Genomic DNA, 13,864 nt, shown 5'->3' with positions numbered 1-13,864 from the left:
TGGTAGGGGCAGTTTGCCGGTATTGGCGGGATACCGGCAAACTCGTAATGAGCCACTTATATTTGTTCTATCCTACATTATCCAACTCAGAATCTTTCCTCCTGGCAACAGTCATTTATTGCAGCTCATGCTCCCACTTGCATTATGGTCTACTGCCTCAGTGATCCTCACCACCCTACTGACCACTGCCCCTTTGCAGAATTCCATTCAAGCACACATACATGGTCACGCTTGCTGCCCAGGACATCCTATCACACTAGTGTAAAGGTCAGCGGATACTCTGTGTCCTTCTCTTGGCATCTATATGTGCACGTCCCCCACCAGCTGTGATTACGTGCCGGCTTTTCAGTAGACAGAACTATTATTTACCCGCTGCTGTTCTATCTGAACCGATGTCCACAAGATAACATGTATTATTTTACGGGGCGATAGCTCATGGGCCAGGAGGATAGCTCAGGGGCAACAAGTTTGTCTTGGAAACAAGGCAACGCTGAATCCCAGTGCCAAGCTTAGCGACTCTCTACAAGGCCACTTCCGGATCACATGGCACCTTAGTACTGCTCCCTGTTCAATTCTCTTACATTTGATAGGGCCTATAATGATATGGCTTAGAATCCCAAGAATCGATATAATCATGTAATTTACCCAGTAACCTTCGTGTCAGCAAATAACCAAGTAAATACTATTTTATGCAAACATCATGTGCGCCCTCCAAGGAAAAATCAGGTTTGTTTCCCACTCCTTGCATAGCACTCTGACCTCTGGTACAACCCGTGTGCACTAAACTAAACTGCATACACAACAAATACATTCATAAACAGGCAATAAGCCTTATTAAGCATCCTCCTAGCATAAATTTGCATGGTGACGTCTCCAGTACACAAATTATTTGACCAACTATCACTATTGATTAATTTCAGGCAGGGGTGTTGCTAGGTCTGGAAAAGATCCGGGGGTATGCTAATTTTAGGACGGTCAGGACTGGGGGCTAGCTAGCCTTTTTGCATGTTACCCCTGAGCTTCTATCCGGGGTTACAACCAAAAGACCTGGGGCTATAGGCCCCTCAGCCCCCCCTAGCAACGCCTCCGATTTCAGGACTTCTTTTAATTCCACACGGCCACACTTTCTATCCTCCCATGCCCTGACCCCACCCCCTGGATCTTGCAAGTGGCGAGACCATTCTTGCATTCCATGACTGGAGGGAACTGAATGAATACACCAGTCTTTCTCGCCTGTTGAATAGCTCAGTGTGAACATGCTCTCCATTCAGCATGTTACAGTGGGGGAATACGTCTTCCTAACTTTAGAAGTCATGATATATTGGGTGTTTGTAATCCTTGAATTATATTTTAATGTAGCATAACGCTAGATCCATTGACCTGTTAACAGATCATTGTAATAACCCAGCCCATGCCTGACTCGCCTATTTATGACATGTTTGATTATATGCAGTATGCATGTTTATTTGTTACATTGTTTTAGTAAAATGATCTAATAAAAGCCGGCTATGAAATGATAGGCAGAAGTCAAAGAACAAATCATTTTTAACCCAATCCTCAAGAAACAAATGAAGAACCCAACGCTTCCCAAAGCATGTTCTTTCATTCATATATGTGTGGGCCATGTATAGTATGCAGGGTGGAGCAGGTATTTTTGTTTTTGGTCTTGGATGGCATTGCAAGCGCTGTCTATAAGCCAAAACCTTTGGGCGGGGAAGTGAAGTAAACGAGAGATGGGGTATGGGGAGGAACATCTGTTTTACCCATCTATTGTCTGCCTATGGCCATGCTGGTCCATATGGCCATTCCAGCCCACTCTCTGCCCCTCCCCGACTCTCCCCACCCACAATAACGGTCCACCCACTCAACTGGGATCTCTTTGAGATAGGTCTGTGCTTTGATTGGAATGCCAGTGTTATTTCATAGCATGAAAGGTAATGACTTAATTGCAGCTGTAAACCAGCTCCTGGTGTAATAACCATGTCTCAACCAAGTGTGCCTACAGCCACTTAATTTACAGGCATCGTGTGTGTGTGTGTGTGTGTGTGTGTGTGTGTGTGTGTGTGTGTGTGTGTGTGTGTGTGTGTGTGTGTGTGTGTGTGTGTGTGTGTGTGTGTGTGTGTGTGTGTGTGTGTGTGTGTGTGTGTGTGTGTGTGTGTGTGTGTGTGTGTGTGTGTGTGTGTGTGTGTGTGTGTGTGTGTGTGTGTGTGTGTGTGTGTGTGTGTGTGTGTGTGTGTGTGTGTGTGTGTGTGTGTGTGTGTGTGTGTGTGTGTGTGTGTGTGTGTGTGTGTGTGTGTGTGTGTGTGTGTGTGTGTGTGTGTGTGTGTGTGTTAGAACAAACATTGGCAAATGTTTATAACACACATTGGCAAATCCAACAGTTTTGGCTCTCGTGTAAGCATTATATATACATTTACCACACACTGCCATTATATGCCCAGATAATACCACCATTTGCCAGTTGCTACCATCTGTGGCCAGGTAGATCCACTATGGCAGTGCTTGGAACATGCCTATTTCATGCCTATACAAAAGCCAACATATTTTGCCTTGCCAATGCTTGTTTGTACAGCTACAGTAGTCGAAGATCCAAAGCTCTATTGATCCCACACTCCCAGACCCATATTTCTTTTTGTTCCCTTGCCGATCCTGTAGGAGGCTATGCGATTGTAGTGTCACAGGCCTAGTATACGAATTAATGAATCCGTTTTTTCCTCCTATTTGATAGATATTTGAAGACATGTCTTTCGTTGTATGTTACACGAATCCTATTGTATTGCTCTAGCATGACAAAGGAACAGTTAAATAGATAACTAATCATTGTACTAATTGGGCCCTTTGACGTATCACCCATGTATGGTATGTTTCATTATAAATAGTTTGTATGTTTACCTTGCACACGAACATTATTTACTTTTTTAAAAATCATCTTATAATGCAATCATACACAGATGTCAAAGAACAAAGGCTTTTTGAGACTCATCCTTCAACATCACCAGAGAACCAACTAGTGTGAACGGAGGATAGCACAAGGCCAACGTGCTGGTCTATAAAGCAAAACCGCGCAGAGCCACAGAGGTTCGAATCCCGAAACCGTCCTTAGAAATAAAAATCAGACAATAAAATACATTAAAAAAAATATGACCAAATTGTGAGGTTTCCGTCATATAACCTATGATAGGAGTCGTTATATAAATATAACATAGCATATAGGCGAGACATACATGGCACGCTGCTAGTAACCCTACACTGTGTGTCTTTCTTTTAATGGAAGCACAGTTGTCAAAGAGCTTGCGTACAGACATAGACTGACTGGCCGAGACCCCAAATCAACAGCCTCCACTCTCTTTGCTTTCCAGAAACATGGCCCCCTAAACACACACTTCCAGTGACCTCACTGCGTGCTGCCATCTTTATTTATGACCGTGACCAAGTCACGTGGGCCTTGGCTTGCTGGAGGAGTTATCAGGCCATCAATAACCCCAGTAGCTGACACTTCTGAGGTCGGCCACAGCAGGGCCATTACACGCGGGAACAGGATGAATTCATTAGTGTTCCACCGCATGGAACTTCCTTTCCTAGAATTCAATATGGTTAGAGTTTATCTTCGTGACAAGGTGACAGAGCACCACTGTTTCCACTTTTTCCATTTTGTAAATTAATAATTCATTATTTCAGTACAGGTCTCTTTTTCGCTCTGCTAACACACGAGCAACATTTAGGCTCTGTATCTCGCAACTGATGGTCTCTGTGTCTTTTTATTTGTGCATTTTAAAATGTGTAGTTATAAGACTCGAGAAAGGCAATACAATCTCAACCAAGTATATTTGCATTAAGGAGAATTCAGAAATGGACAGTTCAACAGATTAACTCAATAGCTCTAGACTCCCAATATATAATTTAATGCAACAATGCTTGTCTTTCTTTATTTGTAAGCCATTGCTTCTCATTTTTTTGTTGTTTTGTAAGATTAAGGAAAAAGAAAGAGGTAAGAAGTAATCAATGTGACAAAATAACAACACACATAAAAACCCAAAACATGAAAAAAGCTAAAAAATAACTTGACTCTTGAGCTGTGCATGTCATTAAACAACTCCCATATAACTTCCTATTGTTGTTCTGCTCTGGTGAGATACACTTGACTGGCTGAGGGAACGGTCCTGCCCTCTGAGCATGGGCTGATAGTAGATTTCCCATCTTGTAAGGTTAGTTTCTCACCCATGATCCGAACACGACAGATCTGCAGTTGCGTTGGTGCGTCCAGGGGCGATAACCGGTTATTAGCGCGAGTGGTGTTCTTGGTAACACCGGCCCCACATAAATTCTGCATATTCAATTATTTGATCCCAAGATGTTAATTGAACACAAAGCCGCAGACATGGAAACATTGGCAGGAATGTAGAAAGGGAATCAAGGAAGCAGACAATATTAATTAGCACACTAAATTCTAAATACAGGGATCCAGGAACAAGGAACTAGGAACTAGAAACTAGGAATAAAGCACTAGGAACAAGAGATTGGCCGCAAACGGAAACAGTGCACCACTGACCAGAGCTAGACTGCAGCAAATGAAGGCTTTTAACGCTACCAATCACGCACCAGAAGTGTGACACTGACTAGCACCAGCCAGCCACAGGGGTCTTTTATCCTCCACCAAACCGTGTTCTTCTAGTGCCGAGCTGAAGCAGTGAGCCAGGCATTTTGGGAAACATTGGGCCTCATTACAATTTTGGTGGTAAACTCGATTACTGGTACTGCCACTTGATCTTATGAAATTACCACTGGTCGTAATTCCCAATTTTTGGAGGCCATAGGACTCCATGTGTTTTTTTTGGCAGATTTATCATTGATGTAATTACCGCATGGTAAATCTGCCGATTTCCGGAAATAAAGTTATGGATCCACTTCCAGGTTTATACTGTCGGTAAATCCTCCACTTTGGCAGTGCAGGAAAAACAGTGGGAACTCCCATACAATCCAAAAAATGATGGTAACGGAATTACCACCACTTTTTTCATGCACCACCAAACTTTTAATAAGGTGCATAGTCTTTTCAATAAAGTAGCATACTGGTTTCCAGAAACCCAAAATGTATCCGGAAGGGAAGTCAAGTGGACAATATGGTTTTGAAGCTAGCTCTCAAATCAACACAGTAATGCGTTACAAGTTTTGGAAGGAAAGTTGAATAGGGAACCGGAACGCAAAAGCATGCCCCCAAGTACATGCCCCAAGTGGGAGGAATGAGAGACAAAGGAACGAATCATGACAGTATACCCACTCCCAAGGCCTTCTACTGGCACCCATCACCCGCAACTGGGTCTTGTGTCCATTATATGATTAATTTGTCTGCAGTGATGTTGAAGGGAATGGAGGTTTCTGGGCAAAAACAGATGGACCAGAGTGTTACAATTAACCCATAAATCAGCAGAATCTGTGGCAGGCCTAGTCACTTGGATTGGTCCGTTGTAAAAACCTAGAGGTTGATGGCAGGCTAGTGTCACATTCAGTAGACAGTGGTAGACTGTCTGTTAGCCATTTCGCCAAGAGCAGATAGGCGGGAGGCGTGGAAGCTGCAGGCAGGCTTACAAGTCTCAATATCTAAGGTTGGATACTCTGGAGGCTCTGGTGCTGAAGCCAAGCAGTCAGGAGACTCCTCTGATGCAGAAGGCCGGCACTCTAGCGGTTCCCCTGAAGCAACAGGTAGGCATGCTGGAGGTTCTTTTAGAGCAGACAGTGGGAATTCGGGAAGAATCTCTAGAGCTGACCACAGATATGCTGCAGAAGATGAGACGGTAGAGAGGTATGCTTGAGTCTTTGGCAGAGAGGATAAGCGTGCCACAGGGGGTGCCACAGGGGTCTCCTGAGCTGAAGGTAGACTTGCAGCAAGCTCTAGCACTGAAGCAATAGATTTAGAAAGGTCTGTTGGAGGCTCTACCATGGCTAAAGACAGAATTGCGAGAGGTGAGTATCAGACTGGAGACGTGAGTCATCTCTGGAGCTGAGGAAAAGCATGCAAAAGGCTCTGAGGTTGATAGTTGAGGCTCTTGAGTAAATGCCAGTGATGAAGGAGACCCTGTGGCTGAACATGCCTGTGCCAAACATGTCTCTGTAGCAGAACACTGGAATACAGAGGAGTCAAAGGCTAAAGGCGGACAGGCTGAAGATTCAGAAGCCAACAGAGTGATTGGTGGCTCAGCAACAGAAGGCACCTCTAGAGCAGTAGACCCCTTGCCACCAGTCACCAATGACCGAGCTCTACATTTGCAATCCCTTTCCACAGTGGATGGCATAGTTTCTTTCTTTGTAGTAGCCAAAATCAACCAGAGGAATTACCATGATAAAGGGCCTCATTACGAGTTTGGAGGAAGGGCATGGCTGCCTCCAAACTCGGGTCTGGGTTCCCTGAATGGGGAAATACCGGGCCATTCCGACCTTGGAGGGCCCGGTATTTCCCCATTCAGGGAACCCGGACCATCCCCATTCCCATTTGAGCCCCATAGGGCTCAATGGGAATGGGGAGCATGCTAACAACGGGCCCGTTAATGACAGGCCCGTTGTTAGCATGCTGGGCTGCTCGTGGGACCCGCAAAGGACGTCTGGTAAACCCAGGCGTCCAGAGCGGGTCCCGCGAGCGGACCTCGTAGCAGGGCAGTAAGGGGTTAACGGCTCCGGCTCCGGCACCGTTAACCCCTTACTACCCACCTCGTAATGAGCCCCAAAGTCTATGTTAATTAGGATTTCACTGTCAATTGGCCACTCATATCTCTTAAACTCTGGATATCGCTTTGTCCCTGTAAGTTGGGCAGCAACAACCAAAAGCTCTATACTTGCCATCAAGGTGTTTTGTACTTCATACTCTGGATTAAGTTCAGAGGATGGAATCTGCTCGCTCACTGGCACACTAGCACGAGGGAAGGTGAACAGAGAGTGACCATGTTGTCCCACTTCAGCTAGAGCATCTACATTCAGCCTCAGCAGCTAGACCAAGAGGCTTGTCTAAGCCTACTGTAGCACCGGATTGCACATAGACTACTTTCTCAGGTGGTGTCTGAGAATCAAAACCTGAGTGCATGCCAAAACAGTTTTGTGGCTAGCCCCTCCACTGGAACCCTTTACTTGCTTGATGGAATAGTGTATGAATACAGAAACCTGCTGGAGATTGAATGTGATCCAAAGGATGAATGTTTCTGGCGGTATAGCCGCCAGGATACCAGCAAATGTATATACCGTTTCCGGCACTGGGTCCAGCGGCAGTGCCGCTGGATTCCGAATGCCGGAGTGATGGTGGAAATCCCCATTCATTAAGTCCGGTAGGGCGCTTGCCTTAGTTGGAGTTAATGCAGGCCCCCCACTGGCAAACCCATAGTCGGCCGGTCTGGTAAAGTGCTGGTATCCACGAACACCGGCACTTTTTTTACCAGAGCGGCCGACTTAGAATGAGGCCCATTGTTCTTTGTTGTGCGCCACGTGAAAAATGCGTTCTTCTCTTAAGTATGAAAATCGGTATGCGGTCCATGAGGACTGATGGGAGTAATGCTAGTGCTTTTGCTGATCGCAGCGCTGCACACCCCACGCATGGTGGACCTGCCTCATGAGCCATTGTGCCGCAGAGTGGTGCTACTCGCTGGTTTTGTGGTGGACCCGGTCAAATGCAGTCTTCACCCTGCGAGACCGAGAGCTAAACTGCCTCAGCTGAGGCTCCTCCTGCCCACTTGAAAATGCTCGCTCAATTCTGGTGACCTACGTGTGAAGTCTACGGGAGATTCACGTTTGCTTGTGACTGAGCGCCACTCTATGGCGATGAGTTAACCTGTGTGGAGCTGCACAATATGCACCCGGGTATCAGCAAACCAGCGCACACGGTGGGATTGCCCATTGCACGTGCTGCAGAATGTCTCTGCACACACTGGTTCACGAGAGGGCATGTGCCACCATATGCGTCATCAAGATTCTTTTATAATATGGCGCCCCCCCTGCATCTGGACAGTGTTATCAGAATGTCCATCCTTTTCAACTCAGGTTTGAAGGCCTTTAGTAACTGTTATGATGACCCAGTCTTGACTTGGCGCGTCCATCTAGAATTGCCGACAGCCGGATGATGTTCTGTGCAGTGGTCAGCCTGCAGAGCTCTCTTAGGTCTCCCCACAGGGCCCCTCTTGGACTCACCTCCAAGATACGCATCTACTTACTACCCCTAACACAGACCCCTCCCCAGGATAGATGTCTTGGTGCCGGCAACTGGAAGCAATCATTACAGTGGAGACCCACGCAGACCTGTTATGATTCCAGTGGTGAGAGATGGAATGCCGGGCACCTTATTATTCGCAGATGTCTGTGAAGAGCCCGATTCACTGCAGGGCCGGCGGATGCACAAGATGGCCGCTTACAGCGCAGTAGCATTCACGCCAAGAACGGGAGCCGGTGTGCCATATAGATTCCTTGATCTCATGCCATACCTCAAATATAACTTCCTTCACAGCTGCTGTCGGATGTTCTCTTTTCAAGCCATAGATCAAATTCAGAACATCTCGTTGCGTCGATAAAATACACACTCCAAGCGGAAGGAATGCGAAGGCGGTTGACTTCTTTTTCCTCAGCTAATTTGCCTTTTTGATTCTCCTGCGACGTACATCAATTGGAGGCAAAACACGCGCGTTCAAACAGACAGGTACCTTTATTTTTAAAGCAGAACTCCGATGGGAAGTGCCGCTGTCCATAAAATGACAATAAGGCGAGATCTAAACGAACTGGGCCGTATTTTTGCGTGGCTGCCAGAGTAACTCTTTGTGGTTGCTGTAAGAGGCCCCCGCATCTGGACACCAGGTACAGGATGGTCCTCTAATCCAAACCTATTTCCCCTATTAATGTCCACATGCTGTTAGAAATGTCTTTGCACCATGTGTCTATGCTGTACAAGAACAGAGCACGACCGGTATTGCTTCATAACCAGAATGCATATCACAAGGCGCGCAAGATATGGGCCATACTGTACTGCTTAATTGTACAGATGTACGAGGAGCTCCATGTTGACGTTTATTGCCCGCATGTTATGTGGAACATCACACCCATGGAGCGCATGGACTACCTTGAAGTTGCATTACTTCGAGTCTCCCTTGGTACCCACAGCCCGTGTTTGATTCTCCTCTGAGCAGCGGTTCAAAGAGTGCTTTTTCGGGTTCAAAATGGTGATTCTGAGAGCAGACAATGAGTTGTATGTGGCCAGCAGATCTTGAAACCTTGCCCACAAACATCTACATGAGTAAAAAATAAAAGCCCTCATAGATTCCAAACAAAAAGCGGCTATACTAATTTCATGGTTCGTCAACAACCATTTCCCCCCCTAAAAAACTGTGAGACCAGGGGCCCTGTCCCCCCCACATTCAATCTGGGGGGGACAGGGGACACCTTGGGGACTTTGTTTTTTTAATTTATTAATTGTGTTTTAGTCAAAGAACTCGACTTTTCACAAAATTAAAATTAAAATAGCAGTACGTATTAAATCACCAAATATCATCACTGTATAAAACAAGATAAAAGAAGAAAAGAAAACAGAAGAAAATTAAAGGATGGCGCAGCAAAGAACATGCCTTTATATGTTGCATTTCTGGATGTTTTATCTGATTATGAGCTCATGGTAAGAGAGGAAATAACAATTACTTCCAGTGGGCCACAGCTAGGACGCCAGCTTGTTAAGAGGCAGATCACCTGTAAGTGGACTCCTGCCAAATAAAGGAGGAGTTGCAGCCTTTTTCTGCTAACTGCAAGTTGCTACTTTTTTGTGTGAGGGCAAGGAGACGTGTGTGTCTCTTGGAATGGAAGGATGGGGGTTTCAAAGAAAGAGGAAATCTTGCCTTTACTGTTAGGAAAGATTACGTTATTGTAGGGAACTTTCCTTCCATGTGGCAACCCCTAAACTTTTTGCTATTGTTTTCAACCTGTTTTCTTGACTTTGCCAGAGAAGTGCAGCCTTCTGCCATACTCCTCTGGGCTTTCGCTCCTTTCTTACGGGGAAACTGACATGCCCTTAAGACAGTCAGTACCGGGGAACGCTGTTTCCCGTAGTTTCTTTTATCGTGTCGCCATTTTAGTGCAACAAGACACAAGAGGGCACTGTAAGCTAAGTTACAGCTCTCTTGGGTCTCTAGCCTTCTACAGACCCTAGACACTCTTGTAGGATGGTTTTTGGATCGGTGCAAGTCATTCAGGGACTGGGCTGGTGGCAGCGATCATTTGGTTTATTTTGAGCTCCTTTTGCCGTTCTGAGCACCTTTTTGCCGCGAACACAAAAGGGTGGCCCGGCTACCCAAAATGGCCGGACCACGAGGCTCCTTTGTCTCGTCCACTGTCCGTCTTGCTCCCTTTACCTTCCCCCGGGTCAGGCGACCCGGGGCCTTCCTTATTTGGGCAGGTAGTTTCCCGCGAAACACGGTTGCTTTCGCGGGCTTCTACATGTCGTTTGAGTGCCCCCAGGATGTGGGCTGGGCTGTCTGGTCCCAATACACATCCTGGGTGCCAGAGAGTCTAGGGTGGTGTGAATGCCTGGGACCACTGTGGTCCGTGATTGGTCCACGTATGGTATGTGTGTTGAGGAGCGGATCTCCCATTGGCTCCCCTCCGTTTTGGCGCGAAGGGAACCGTGGATAAGAGGGAGCTGGAAACACCACTGCCATGTCGATCTCCTGAGTTCTTACGAACCCAGGGATACAGGAGCCAAGTATCCTGCGAACACGAGGCTGGACCGAGGAATCGCTGGTGACCCCCTGAAGAACTTCTGCTCCTCATTGCTGTCGTCCGGTGAAGCCCTTTCCACCTAAGATCGAACAAGAAGGCCTGTACTGGCGCTTCGACCTATTGGAATAGCAGGACCAGCTATTCCCGGCACCTTCATCAACTCCTGCCGTAAGCCTTCGGAAGTGTCTCTGGGCCATCCAGTTGACTGACCAGCTTACTAAGGAGTCCTGCTCTGTAATCGCCGACAGGTTGGGTGGTATTCTGAGTCCGGGGCACGCTCACACGCTTCGTTTGCTTAGCAACCCTAAGCTAGAGGTGAACGGTGCTCGTTTGGCTTGAATACACCCGGCCGTTCCGTTGCCCTGCCGTGGCGACAAAACTGTGCAGGATTCTTCGATCGGGACGTCTTTTTACTCTGCACGACGACGAGACGTCCCCTGCTCTTCAGAACCTGCCAGAAGCTGCATCTATCGAGGAGAAGCTCGGGCCTGCTTGCTTCGGGGACCGGTGAGTAGATTAGCTAGGATCTGGTCGCCCTCCTGCAGTGCCCCTTGCTTTTCCCCGCTGTAAATACAGCTCCCCCTTGTCCGTACTCGCGCCCTACTTCTGCCTCACAGTGGAGGCTGCGCTAGAGTCGCGGACCGTGTTCTCCTTCATTAGGGCACCCTACAGAGCTATCCAACGTCCTCCGAAGAGCTTCACCTTCTGCCCATTGGCACCGGCGTGTGCAGGTACTTTTGAGCGCTAGGCTCCACTCTTCATAGGGATTGGACTACCATCTAGTTAGGGGCCTCAGAAGGCGGACATATCACACGCATTGGTTCGCACTGCCTGTTTTCCTTCCCCTGCAGGTGGATAACATATTTCGTGCTGCTAATGCTGTGAAACTGTGTATTCTGTATATATATTGGGTGGATAGTGTATGTGTTGGTTTAATATCGTTGTATATTGCTGCTTTTACTGTGGTTATTAGTTTCAAGGCCTTATAATAAATGTGTATCTATTTTTGATATAAACAACTGTTTGGAGTAGTTTGTAAGCGCTCGTGCTTTGTGTGCTCATTGCGGGCTTTCAGTCACCCTCACCCCTCTTGAGACCTAGTCTTGACCGCCGCGATCGCTACCTTGATTGGTCTGGCTTGTCCAGAGGTTACCCTGTTCCAAGTAATTAGGTTGGCCTTCTGAACTTCTGCGCCACCAGGACAGAGTTCAGAAATCCGTCTTAACAAATTGGTGGCAGCGGTGGGATACGACTGAGGGTATCCAGTGTTACGCACGAGCTAAGGCGTTTTCAGGTTATTCCAACCAGGACACGCAGTAAAGTATTGAATATAACGTTAAAAAGGCCATAGTCCTATCAACAGTATGGAAACGAATACTTTATTAACCTTAAATGCTTCGAAATCTGAAACATTGAAGAAGATGTGTGCGGAGAGAGGGGTTTCCTCTCAAGGCACTAAATTGGAAATGATCCAGAGAATCGTGGCGTGGCAAGAAGCGCAGCTTGACGCTATAACTTCCGAGGACAGTGCAGAAGGTGGTGGGGCTGCTCTCACTGGCAGAACCGACGGTTCTGCCGCTGCACTGATCCATCACGACCACGAGGACAGGGAGGATGTAATGTCTAACGTTTCCTCTGCCAGTGTTGATGGGGAGGCTATGCTTGAATTCAAGAAGCAAGAGCTGCGGTTTAGGCAGCAGGAGCTTGAATTCAGCATAGCCAAACTGAAAATCGACCAGGCAGAAAAACAAAAAGACAGGGATCACCAGTTGGAACTGGCCAAGCTTCAGTTCGCAAATGGGTCCAAGGGTCCTGGACATGGTTCTGGGGCTTCCTCTCATCCACGGTTTCCAAAAGATCTGCTCAGTGTGTATGAGGAACGAAATGACATTATGGACTGGTTAAATGCGTTTGAGTATGCATGCGAGGTTCAAGAGGTTGATAATGCGGATAAGATTGCATGGTTACTCAGCAGACTGCCCCATTCTGGTTGCAGTGCCATTATGGAAATGTCGAAGGCTGAGCGCGCTGATTTTGCAATGTTGAAGCAGACTCTCATTTTAAAGTTTGGGAAGACTCCGACCCAATATTTGAAAAGGTTTAGAGAGTATAAGAAAAAGGAAGGTGGTACTTGGGTGTCGTATGTAGCTGAGTCCCTGAAAAACTTGACTGGCTGGGTTGAAGGTTATAAGGTTTCTACCTTCGAAGGCATGATCAATCTGGTCATGCTGGAACACATTTTTGCTTCTTCTTCCCCGGAGCTTAAGCAGCATTTGGCCGATTCGAAGGAGATAGATCCTAAGAAGCTGGCCATTGCAGCAGACTTATGGGTGTCACATCGAGTGTCCCATAAGGACAAAACTCATCCTGGTAAGCAGGAGGAAGGGAAAAAGTCCAAAGATATGGAGGGTGGGGAATCTGCTAAATCTTCTTCCCATAAGGGCCACAAAAAGAAAAATAAGGGTAAGCCATACGAGAACTCACAGGGTAGCGGAGGTTCGCCTCCGAAACAGAACTCTGGTTATAATAAGCCTCCCTACGTAAACAGACCCAATGGGGCTTGTTTTTCTTGTGGAGCAACTGACCATGTGAAGGGGGATCCCCGGTGTAAGGTTAAACCTTTGGGGGTCCACTCCGCTAATCTGGCCTTCTCCTCCTACGAGGAAGAAGAGATTACAGGAGGATCCTTCTCCTCAGACTCATTTCCCAGCGGAATAGAGGCTGAGGTAGTTTTAGTGTCCCTGGGTTCCTGGGAGCCTAAAGTCGCAGAGGCGTATGCTAGGATTCCGGATAATACCAAGCACTACTTTAAAGACAGTGTGCTGATCAATGGAGTGGATACTCCAGCTCTTAGGGATAGTGGGTGCAGTCGAACTGTAGTGGATTCTACCTTGGTAGACTCAGAGGAAGTTGCCAGAGCTCCTCTGATGCCCACTAAGTTGGCTGACGGCCCCCTCCGTATGTTTCCCGTGATCCCTGTTAATCTAACTTTAAATGGTACAGCAGTTAGGATTCCAGTGAGCATTCAGAGAAACGTCCCGGGAAAGGTCTTGTTGGGCAATGATCTCAGAGCTCTAGGGCTCGTAGGAGACACTGCCGAAAGACCCTACACACGGTCTCAAGCACGGGCAGC

The 13,864-nt window shown here is 47.1% G+C and overlaps 1 protein-coding gene across 2 annotated transcripts in view; it reads right to left on the bottom strand.

Moving 5' to 3' along the window:
• The window catches only part of PCOLCE2 (procollagen C-endopeptidase enhancer 2), a 636,371-nt gene that overhangs the window by 131,297 nt on the left and 491,210 nt on the right, over nt 1-13,864 (bottom strand). The window lies entirely within an intron of this gene.

The sequence above is a fragment of the Ambystoma mexicanum genome, chromosome 10 (assembly GCF_040938575.1).
Source record: "Ambystoma mexicanum isolate Mex_15411 chromosome 10, UKY_AmexF1_1, whole genome shotgun sequence".
In the NCBI taxonomy this organism is placed as follows: domain Eukaryota; kingdom Metazoa; phylum Chordata; class Amphibia; order Caudata; family Ambystomatidae; genus Ambystoma; species Ambystoma mexicanum.
The sequence above is the reverse complement of the archived record's forward strand: the minus strand, read 5'-3'. Positions and strand labels throughout refer to the sequence as shown.